Source organism: Dreissena polymorpha, chromosome 4 (assembly GCF_020536995.1).
Source record: "Dreissena polymorpha isolate Duluth1 chromosome 4, UMN_Dpol_1.0, whole genome shotgun sequence".
Lineage (NCBI taxonomy): Eukaryota > Metazoa > Mollusca > Bivalvia > Myida > Dreissenidae > Dreissena > Dreissena polymorpha.
Genome location: NC_068358.1, coordinates 24392623 through 24403494, shown reverse-complemented (window position 1 = coordinate 24403494; position 10872 = coordinate 24392623). Strand labels below are relative to the sequence as shown.

Below are 10872 nucleotides of genomic sequence, written 5' to 3'. Positions count from 1 at the left end.
CAAAAGTGCCAAATGAATTTTAAATCTCGCAATGAATGACATAGTTATGGCCTGGACAAGCTCATTTATGGCCATTTTTGACCTTTGAACTCCAAATGTGACCTTGACCTTGGAAATATCGACGTAATTCTTGCGCGCGACACACAGTAACATGATGGTGAACATCTATGCCAAATGATTTTAAAATCTCACAATGAACGACATAGCTATGGCCCGGACAAGCTTGTTTCGCCCGCCAGCCCGCCGACATTCGCCAATCTAATAACCAGTTTTTTCCTTCCGAAAACCTGGATAAAAGTGTTGATGACGCACAAGGGACAAATACTGATCCTAAAAGCACACCATATGCACCTTGTGCTCAGGTGAGTTAAAAATAATGAAATAAATAATACATGCTTTATGAAACAAATGTAATTTTTACTTAAACTTAACTAAATTTCCAGTACTTTAAATTGGTAATGTCATAGTCTGAGAGGTAAAGATTCTGCACATATACATAATATAGATTGGCGTGTTCAAAAATTCAAATATATGACTGTTAGATTAAATTATTTCTTTATCCCAGTAATTCTCAAACTGGTTCAGCTTGTTTGGGAAAATGAGGGACCACGATACAGAAATGCTCCTCCAGTCGGGTCTGTTGTGTGCAGCTTTGAGTAATTCATCCATGGAAAGGCATGTCCATTTTTTTACATTATCCATCCATCTTTTCTACAAATGGCCTCATCGTCGACCTTCCTCTAGCGTACCCTGGAAAACAGCCTTGCAAAGAGTTGTGCCTGGTGATGTGTCCAAACCAAGCCAGCTGTACCTTACCACAATTATTCATGGTCATGGTAGTGCAGTTATAAAATTGAATTAAGTAATCCAGGGTTATTTGTTAACTTAATATCGAGAGCTTTATTTGTCCATTGATATGTAGAGAGAACATCAACGGAATTGATTTGCTGTTGGCATGTATTAGACCTTCTTAGACCTTGTGAAGTCTGTTCTCAGTTCTGAAATTTAAAGAAATATTAGCATACAGTTGACAATATAACAGCCAAGACTTTTCACCGTTGAATACAAACACATACACAAATAGGCATGAAGGATTTCTTTGCCTATTAATTTTTGTAGAAAAATTAACACAAATGCTGGCATCATTATTATGTTATTTTGTTTATAAAGCTATACTTCTACAAGTGTACAATCAATAAATGCATTTCAAGCATAACAGGAGACAAGAAATACATTAAGTATATATCTATGGTAACTACCGGTAAAGTAAAAATATAAATTAACAAGAGCACCGCCTTGCGGGTGCAGACCGCTCATCTATTTTCTTTTTAAAGGTGAAAGGACTCTCATTTTCAATCACAACGGATGGAGGGGTGGAGTGAAGAGGGGTGTATAGTGTGGGGGTTTGGGTGCGATGGTTGGTCGGTATTTCAAACATAAAATAATAAAAATAAATATTTGTGTTTTGAACCGTTTCAAATAAAAAAAAATTGGGGGGTGGGTGGGTATAGTGTGAGGGTGTGGTGGTCATTTTTGAGATGATCTTTAAAAAAAAAATTAGGAGGGGGGATTCGGGGTGGGGGGGAGGGGGGGGTGTGGGGGATTCTTGGGTGCGATGGTCGGACAGTATTTCAAACATAAAATAATAAAAATAAATATTTGTGTTTTTTAACCGTTTCTAAAAAAAAATTGGGGGGTGGGTGGGGTGGTATAGTTTGAGGGTGTGGTGGTCATTTGTGAGATGATCTTAAAAAAAATATATAAAAAAATAGGGGGGGATTCGGGGGGGAAGGCACGGGGGATGGTTTGGGTGGAGTCTATTGTGGTATGTCAGGTAAGAGTAGTTTTTTCAAAGTATCAATCAAATAATTTGACCTTGAGAGTCAAGGTCATTCAAAGGTCAAGGTAAAATTCAACTTGCCAGGTACAGTAACCTCATGATAGCATGAAAGTATTTGAAGTTTGAAAGCAATAGCCTTGATACTTTAGAAGTAAAGTGGATCGAAACACAAAATTTAACCATATATTCAAAGTTACTAAGTAAAAAAAGGGCCATAATTCCGTGTAAATGACAACAAGAGTTATGCAACTTGTCCTTTTACTGTACCCTTATGATAGTTTGCGAGTGTTCCAAGTATGAAAGCAATATCTATAATACTTAAGGGGTAAAGTGGACCAAAACACATAACTTAACCAAATTTTCAATTTTCTAAGTATAAAGGCCCATAATTCCGTCCAAATGCCAGTCAGAGTTACATAACTTTGCCTGCACAGTCTTCTTATGATATTTAATAAGTGTTGCAAGTATGAAAGCAATAGCTTTGATACTGTAGGAATAAAGTGGACCTAAACACAAAACTTAACCAAATTTTCAATTTTCTAAGTATAAAAAGGGCACATAATTTTGTCAAAATGCCAGTCAGAGTTACATTACTTTGCCTGCACAGTCCCCTTATGATAGTTAGTCAGTGTTGCAAGTATGAAAGCAATAGCTTTGATACTTAAGGAATAAAATGGACCTAAACACAAAACTTAACCAAAATTTGCAATTTTCTAAGTATAAAAAGGGCACATAATTCTGTCAAAATGCACGCCAGAGTCATCTAACTTTGCCTGTCCAGTCCCCTCATGATAGTAAGTAAGTGTACCAAGTTTTAATGCAATAGCATTGATACTTTCTGAGAAAAGTGGACCTAAACGCAAAACTTAACCGGACGCCAACGCCGACGCCATGGTGATGACAATAGCTCTTTTTTTTTCAAAAAATAGATGAGCTAATAAAAACACAACTAAGAATTCATCCCAGCAAATGGAAATTGTTCAGTACTGTTGTCTCGCAACTTAATATATAAATTTGATGCTTGTTGTTACAATGCCATTGAGTTGAATTGTATAGAATACTTTATACGAATTGAATATGCATCTTTTTCACCTCTAATATTTCTATTCTTTTCAACTTGTTACAAAATACCATTAATAGAGTACCGGTACTGTACCGTTACTAAAATTAAAATGTGTTTCTATGCCTTTTTCACCTGTTAGTGCAATTTATTCATACTTTTATTGTGTATACATGTACATACTGGAAATGTGTCTTTTTTTCTTTTTGCAACTGTCATATATTTTTTTTAATTTGCATTATTGTTTTTCAAACTAGGAATTACAAACAACTAAAGTCATACTTTAAATTTACATAAATTATATAATTTATATATGTGGCTTATGACCCTTTTGTTCATCTCAGATTGCATTATAACATTAAAACCTGTTGGAAAAAATAAGATTGAAAGTATAGATTTTTGTAATTGGTGAATGTTCAGTAAATTATTTTTGGTGAATATGATGTATAAGTTAACCCATTAATGACCAGTGTCTGATAAGAATTGTATCTGATAACAACATTTTCTCACTCTTGACTGTGATTTATGGCTGATCAGAATGGGGTTTAGAAACCATATATCACTAGGGGTGTTGATTACAACAGATAAGAATTTATGATGCCCCTAGACAGGTGATTTTTGGTACAAGTATAATAATTTGCAGAAATGTGTACCTTGTCATAATTTATATGTGCTATTATTAATCTTAGGGATACAACTGCACCATTTTTATTATAAACTTTGGCACTTAATAAGAAATAACTATATGTACGCTGAATTCGTAACTAACATTGACAGGAATTTCCAATAAAAAAGTATTTTAAATGCAAGTGTGGGTAGTTAAAGGTCTAGCACTTGTCACGGTATTACTTCAAGTGGTAGTTATTTATTAATTACCAGTAATTTATAGCATAAAGGCATCACACATGTACAATAATTTTGAATGTTATCCTGGGCAGATACAATTAAACGTTAAATGAAGAGTTTAACTCATTGATTTTCAAACATGTTATTTTACATTATATACATTCTGTTCACAAACACAAAGTCGGTTGTGCTGTATCAAAAAGGCAGCATTAGGCTCTCAGTGTCTATCCTTCCGTCACACTTTCGTGAGGATACACACTCCTAAAGAATTTTCACTAATCTGCTCCAAGTTTAAATACAAAATGCTTTCATAAGACAAGAGCTCACTGACTAATTTTAGAAAGTTTGCGACTCATTTATTTACAGTTTGGAACTGTTCGCAGCTCATTTTTTCACAAAATGAGGGGGACAAGGCCGCTTAAAAAAAACAGGAAGAGAAGTCATGTACTATCATGTCCAAATATGCATTTTTTGTTGTAAAATATCCAAGTCAACGTTTTAAAGCGTAATTATACGATTTTTATATGTGTTAAATTTTGATATATTGATACAAATATGTTATAATAACACACAATATGCAAGAAAAATGATACATTTAAGACGAATTTCATAAAATACAGCAAATACAAATTATCGCCCGAGCCTATTGTGACGAAGATAATTCGTACATATTTTCCTGTAATAACCGATGCATTCGTCTTTTTAGTAAGTGTTCGGGTGTCGTATGAACCAATATCGATGCAGTATTTCAAATGAACCGTTAAACTAAATTTAGATTCACATCGTACATGCATAATATACATGCTGCAAATTCGGCTGTACAGCCTTTTTCGATTTCAGAATTAAATATCTGGCTTATTTAGCATTTTGGCGACACATGTTCTTCTTAACTTTTATTTTAGTTTATATTGAAATATATGTATAATAAGTTTTTTACATATTTTATATTAATTAATAAATATTTGACAAGATCATATATACCCGCTTTATGGTGCTAAATGGTTAATATTTCCCACACATATAGCTTAGTTATCATGGTGTTGTTCATTAACAGGCACTCATCTGTTAGAAGCCATTTTTCTTACATAGTTTCACTTAAAAAATTCTTATAAAAATATACATTTGTGGCTATAAAATTTGCAAGTTTAGCCAAAAAATTTGCAAGTGTGGCCATAAAATATGCAAGTCAATATTTCTTTGTGCTTAACTTACCAACTGTTCATCTGTTTTTAAAACCAATTTAGCTCATTTAGGTTATTTTATATAAAGATTATCAAAGACTGAAACTAACTTTCATGGATACTTCAGGTTAGAATATAGTTGTTGTTTTTTTGTTCAAATGTGTATTGTAAAGGGACTGTCAACCACAAATGACGAAAAAAGAAAAGTTCTAAAATACCGTTTTTTTTAACAACTATTAGTTTATATTGATGAACATATCACAACCGATATATTATATTACTTGAAAAAAGTTCATATTTTCAGTATAATTGGTAATAAAATTTTACGATGTGAAATCGAAAGTAGATCGTGAAAATAGGTGATATAACAATATACACACTCTAAATATCGCAAGTAGATTGATCACTTTTTATATATAATGTATACAATTCATTATGCATGCACAGTTTGCATTTTCCTGGATTTACCACATGACGATGATGATCAATCTACTGGTGTTATTTATAGTTGACTGGTAGTTACCTGGTAGACATACCACAACTTTTGTTAAGTCATGTAATATATCGTGGAAGAACCATCTTTCGAACCTCTTAATTTTTGACATGTCGTGATATTTTAATCAATATAACCAATTGTGAAAAAATACAGTATTTAACAACTGTTCTTTTCTTCGTTGTCGTGGTTGACAATCCCTTTATCCGCAACATATGCAAGTCAAGCATCTTGTATGCTGAATTTATTCAACGTGTACAGCTTGTCTTTAAAGTATTTGTTCTCCTTCATGTAGTAAATGAATACATACCATGTTTCTTGCATTATTTAGGTTCGAATAGTCATGTTTATTTAATATTATTGTATTTTTATCGTCTACACATACAACAGGGCCTCTCAGGATGTTCTCAACCATAATGGACATCTTTTATCATCGTAAAAACGTACATTACACCGTTAAATCCGTGTGACACCTATGCAATCAACAGCATGGCTTACGTGGCTGACAATACATAATGATAAGAATGTTAATTATCATCTCTTTTCGTAGATTTATTAATATATTTACATATGCAACTTGCACTTTTTACGCCGGATGTTGTGATCCCTTTGCACATGCGCACTTGCATATTTTACGGGTCTTTCATATTTTACGCCACACCGGCAATAGTAATTTACGCTGCAATTTGCGCTGGAATTAGGTTTTTTAATACTGATTCCCCCTTTCGGATTGTGAACTATTTATAATGGCGATGTATGCAAAACCGAAGACTATTTCTTAATCAAAGACGCACTAGCAATCGACTTAAGAAGTAATATAGATCCATAAAGATATTAACAGCTTGTTAAATTTAGTAGCAACATAGCCAGATGCACATAGTAAAAAAAAGAACGCCGTTAGAATAAGCATTAATACACATTCCAAAAGTTCAACTGCGGTTGTCAATAACACACACGATGTAAAGATATATATGAAGTAATTATAAACTTATCAACATTCGACAGTTAGATGAAATGTTTGCATTGCAAATGTAACTAGACAAAATGCAAAGACCATGTATCAGAAATCACATGACAGTAGTTAAAATGAGAATGTCATTTAACATCATGCATGGACTGGCGGATATTCCCTTCCATAGCTAGACACGATATAATTAGTCTAAATGCACATAAAACAACACAAAGACATGGTCGCGTTTAACATTTGCTGTACCTAAACATTCTCACATACGATACTGTTAAATACTTGATTGCTGTTTTAAAAACACTCGCATCTAAATTGAGCATTTTATTTAGAAAACGAAATATACTTTTTCATTTTATGCTTTTGATTATTTTTTTTATATTTGTTAGTTTTAAGACGTTTTATAATCGTACTATTTTTTCTTGCGCCATATTGGATATCAATGAGTATGTGCTGTGGATCTACAAAGTTTGTTGAGGCTTCTACCGGCGCTTCCAATCGGCATAACACAAAGATGTTATATGCGTGGGTGTGCAGTAACTGTAATTAACATTTCTTGCAATTTGTCTTCTTGGCTTGTTGATGTTTAACAATTATGACTTGTGGCAAAAAATAAAATGATATTTAAATAAAAAGTAGTTCCTAGTCAGGGGAGTGAGCAAATATGCTGAATTATTGATCTTGTAATAATCCATATCCAGTTAACATAAATAAATACTAAAATGATTTATGACGCGTATTCACTAATTCATTCTTTAAGTTGACATTATTGTATAACATCGAAAGAATGTTGCCACATATTCAAGAATCTACCCAGAGCCGGACCCCACAGGAACATACGAGTATTCGTACAACGCGTGATATTATTTCTTCTTGAATGTTTTGAGCGTTTATTAGTACAAAGCAACCCGCTGGGAGTTGAATTATTTCGACTAAGTATTAGCGAAATTTAAGATTTTAAACGATTTGAAACACATATTGGGAACGCTTTGACATTTCACATCTCTCTTAACACGGAAAAAGAATCAAACTACATTTACAGCACATACATGATTCCCAGAATTTGCACGATGTAAATGTCTACACTTTGTATTTTAAAGAGCAACAGTTAACTGTTTAATGTATAAGTGTTTCAGTTTCGTTCGAGAATATTAGTATTTTCCAGTGATAATACAATAAAGGACGTGGGTTATAGTTATGGTAAAATATTAAAGATAACCAGTTCTGGTAAGTAGGTAAGAGTCGTTGTTATGGTAAAAGTAATGATTAATATTATGGTAACGGTAAGAATAAGGGTAAAATATAAGAGCTGAATTAGTTATTATTAAAATATAAGTGTGATGGTAATGGTAAGAGTACGGGTTAAATATTAGAGCCAGACAGATATGATTAATAGGTTTATGTTCTGGTAAGAGTTGTCGCAGCGTCAAAATTCTATGTATATGTTCTATTTTCCCTTTACCACACCAGGCCTGGGAATTCTCATCGACCTCTGTGTATACTTATATCGGCGACACCACAAAAGTGTTTTTAACCACTCGTCGTTATGAACTGATCCACGGAGAACTGCCTTTGTTTACTGGCGTTTAGTTATTCATGATGCAATTTCACTATTTTACCAGAAATACTGACCATGTAACGAGGGTGTTTTGCATGTGCATACGTTAAAGGCCTATGTCATTAAAAGGTCAAATGTTGGAAAACAGAAGGTGTTTTGGACTGACGCTTCTTTCTCTATCAGAAATGTGTAATTTAAATTGAAACACATTTCCACTATTTGGAGAGCGAGTGTTGAGTAATATACTAATATCCCTTGCACAAATGGCAATCCCATACTTCAGGGTCATAGGACAATGTTGAGCATCATACAGATTGTTTGAACAGTAACGTCATGATCTATTAGGTACTTGCAACAACTAAACACACGTAATATATAACAAAAATAGTGCTTAGAGAAATTGTTCAGACTGTGTAATGCTAAAAAAAATTAATAACTTGTATCTCGGGCTCTTTTTAAAAAAAGGATTACTGGTCATGTACGTAATTCCGGCCACTTTTGGGACTATTTAAGAAAAATCTTTAGTGTTAGGCAACTGGTTGAAACTAAACTTCACATATATAATCCTGGGTTCAAAACTCACCTAGCATGAAAATTTAAATAGAATTAGATCGGTGAATGTTACTTAATGAACAGAAAATGATGACATGTAAACTATCCATTTTCGTAGGTTAAATGTACCTTAAAAATCGACCACTTTTCGGTTTGATCTGCAGATAAAATTACAAAGCAATATCTTTTGACAAATGTCCTCAATTTCAGAGTATTAATCAATGTTTATACTATTAATATTTTTGACTTGAAATTTAAAATAAATGCGAAATTATTATACCATTTACTCCCCCTACCTCTTTTAATAAATATGAACAATGGGGAAACTGCTATTTCATTAAAAAATATTTGTTTTTAATGTGTTTAATAAATTTTTTCAAACATAGCTAAAAAAGTAAACACATTTTGTTTGAAAAGTTGACTTCAGTGTTGATTATTAGTAAACGCTTATATATAATATTTAAACATGTAATCTAGCAATATTCTTATAAAGGGAGGTAATTCATATATTAAAAATTTATATTTAGGTTCTGATTTGTATGTTTTGAATATAAGTTTTTGTACAATAAATTGTTAAAACTTTGATTAAAGTTTATTAGATAAAATAAAAATAATTTTATCAAATATATTTGTTTCTTATATGATTATAATTGTTGCAACATATGATGACATCACTTTCCCCATGAGCCAAATATTTCCTGCTATATTTGTGACATTTTAACACAAAAGTTTACGGTGATATGGTTCTTACATTTGCAATATATTGCGAGTGGGGATGGTTTTCATGTTGATTTTTCTAAATAAAAACAAAATATGTGCGTAAAGATCATGAAAATGATTTTACACAGGTGGCCGATTTTTTACGTACAGGCCGGAATTACGTACATGACCAGTAGGGAGTGCTTTTATTACACATTTTATCTGTTATTTTCACAAGCTTTGTACTATAAAAACTTTTGAAATAACTAATCAAAACAAGAACATACGAATAGATTAGAAATAATTTTAAGTTGTAATAATCACATAAGCTGTATTTAAGAATGAGACGTGCTGTTGTTTTTTTTTGAAAATGCAGCGTTGAATTTATGTTTTTATATCAACGTAATTAAAGAAGTTTATGCGTAAACATCCTTCAACATATTCGCCTCTAACGGACACGCGTTGTCACTTAAAACTAATATGTGCATCTTATGTAAAACAATAACGATAGACTATCAATACGTGGTTACATTACACCAACCACGTGGTCCTTGTTTGGACTCAACAACTAGTTTCAACACTTTACATATATCGTTGTTACAAAGGAGTTATCCCAACTTTGGTTCATACATACAGACCAGTTTTGGTATATGCATAATGTCTTACAGGCACATACTTTGCTTAAAAACCAAAAAACGTCAATTTATGGCGAGCGTAGGTTTTGTTTTCAAAGTACCACTATATGTGAATTTTGAAAGTAAATATCACGTTGGATACAACTAAAATGAATATTTAATAACAGAAATAGTTTTATAAATTTCAAATATCAAATATGTGGTTATCCTGTATTTAAGATATACCAGCTTCGTTAATATAGAATCGATTGACAGTATCATCATATTAAAAAGCGTCAAATTCAAAGTTTACAGCAAAAAAATTACTTTGACGTCAACAATATACGTCTTACATTCATCGTTTAAAGAATAAAAACATATAAGTTTATAGAATTTAAAAAATATGATTAGGCAAAACCTGTATGTCCTGATTTTATTATTTTTTTAATTTGATTTTACTGGATATATGGGTGTGAACGTCGAAAAATAATAATTTGTATTTTTTTAATAAATTTCTTTTAAACGGGCCATAAAAGAACGAAGCGGCGAGAAAAACAATGCCTGAGAAACAATAAATAAATTATGTTTATAAAACGTTTCCATTATCTCACTACAGCATTATCAGTAGCCAAGACATTAATTAGATCATTTTCAATCATGAAGCCAAGCATTACAGGACTGTTGATTTTAGCACTGCTATCAGCTATTCTACCTTCAGGTAACAATATCTTTGATTACGTTTACCTATCTGGCATTAGTTGCTTGAGTTTAATCATGAACAAAATCATAATTTTACTAATTATAATGATTATGGTATATTTATACCGACAAATGTTGTGTACACAGAAATATTTCATTACATCGTTTGAATTGTACAGCGAGTATACACGATTTAATTTAAACATTTATTCATCTTACACCAATACATGAATATAAAAGACGAATTTAAAATCAAATATATAGAAATAAAAAACATAGTGGTACCGTTGTTGAAATATTTTTTAAAACGCACTGTTTACCTCAATACCGATACATTTCCTCGTCTTGGTTTAATCCATGTCTCCT

At 32.1% G+C, this 10872-nt stretch overlaps 1 long non-coding RNA gene across 1 annotated transcript; it reads right to left on the bottom strand.

Moving 5' to 3' along the window:
* Positions 1 to 396: 396 nt before the first annotated feature.
* Positions 397 to 5957, bottom strand: LOC127877009 (uncharacterized). Its single transcript, XR_008048188.1, has 2 exons — positions 5868 to 5957; positions 397 to 998 (listed from the first exon to the last, which is right to left on the bottom strand). It is a non-coding gene; the product is annotated as an uncharacterized LOC127877009 (long non-coding RNA).
* Between the last annotated feature and the right edge of the window lie 4915 nt (positions 5958 to 10872).